We start from the raw sequence: 1,236 nt of genomic DNA on the forward strand, positions 1-1,236 counted from the left end.
CAGAAAGTAGATGAAGAATACCATGTTGCCCTATCAACTGAAGATCTGCACCCTTGGAAATTTTAAGTCATCATTAAACTCCTTGGCAAGAGAATCCTACATCAGTACCTAAAAAAGAATATTCAAGAATTGTGGAAATGTCATGACCCATAATCCCACCTTCAAGACCGTGATGGCGCCTAACATTTCACTTACTAGGCAAGCCAACGTTAGAGGATTCCATTAGCCAATCTTAGTCAATTTCAATAACATGATCAATTAAGCCAAATAGAAGCTAAAATTAAGTGCGAAATACCATAAAAGCCCATAATATCTAATACAATCCGGATATGGAGTCACAATTCACGAGCTTCTAGAATTTTCTACAAATAGAGTCTGAAAGAAATACAATTGTCTTGAACGAAAAGAAACGGTAAAATAGGAGAAATAGAAGGGGACTTCAAGGTCTGTGGACGCTAGCAGATCTACCTCGAGTCTCCAATGAGAAAATCCAAGATGTTATGCCTCACGAACAGCTAGGGCCAGTACCAAAGTCTGCACAAGAACTGTAGAGTGTAGTATGAGTACAACCGACCCCATGTAGTCTAGGGTTTTCTAGTTTTGAAAATTTAAAAAATGAACAAAAATCCCGTCTAACTCCTGCGTACCTCTGCTTTCATTGTTTTCATGCCCCAAACCTGGGGAGGCGTGGAAAACACCCGGTTCCATACTCGGCCCGAGCGTACCACTCTACAATTGTGAACTCTTGAAGGGGTAACCCTCAACTTAGGCCGATGAGGCCATATTCTGAATCATCTAAAAATATCGTCTCTCTAATATAAGAGGTGAACATACCCAAAAGCTCGTATATATATATATATATATATATATATATATATATATATATATATATATATATATATATATAAAACTGTGCAGGCTGATAAGGCTGCCATGAACATCTACTGATATACAAAATATACATGACTGGTCTACAAGCCTCTAGCGATAGCTGAACTGTATCATGGTCGGGACATGGCCTCGACCTACCCATTAAATCGGTATATATACATTGGACTCCAAGGTCTAGACCTGGTAACTCCGAGGAAGTGGAGCTTACCAACCGATCTAATGCTTGACTTTGTCTATTGGGAAGGGCTATCCAGATGTCTATCAGGACTTGCAGTCATGAAATGCTGGGACGTCAGTGCGAAATAATGTACCGAGTATGTAAGGCAACAGAATAACTGAAAGCTG

Source organism: Nicotiana sylvestris, chromosome 6, assembly GCF_000393655.2.
Source record: "Nicotiana sylvestris chromosome 6, ASM39365v2, whole genome shotgun sequence".
Classification (NCBI taxonomy): Eukaryota; Viridiplantae; Streptophyta; class Magnoliopsida; order Solanales; family Solanaceae; genus Nicotiana; species Nicotiana sylvestris.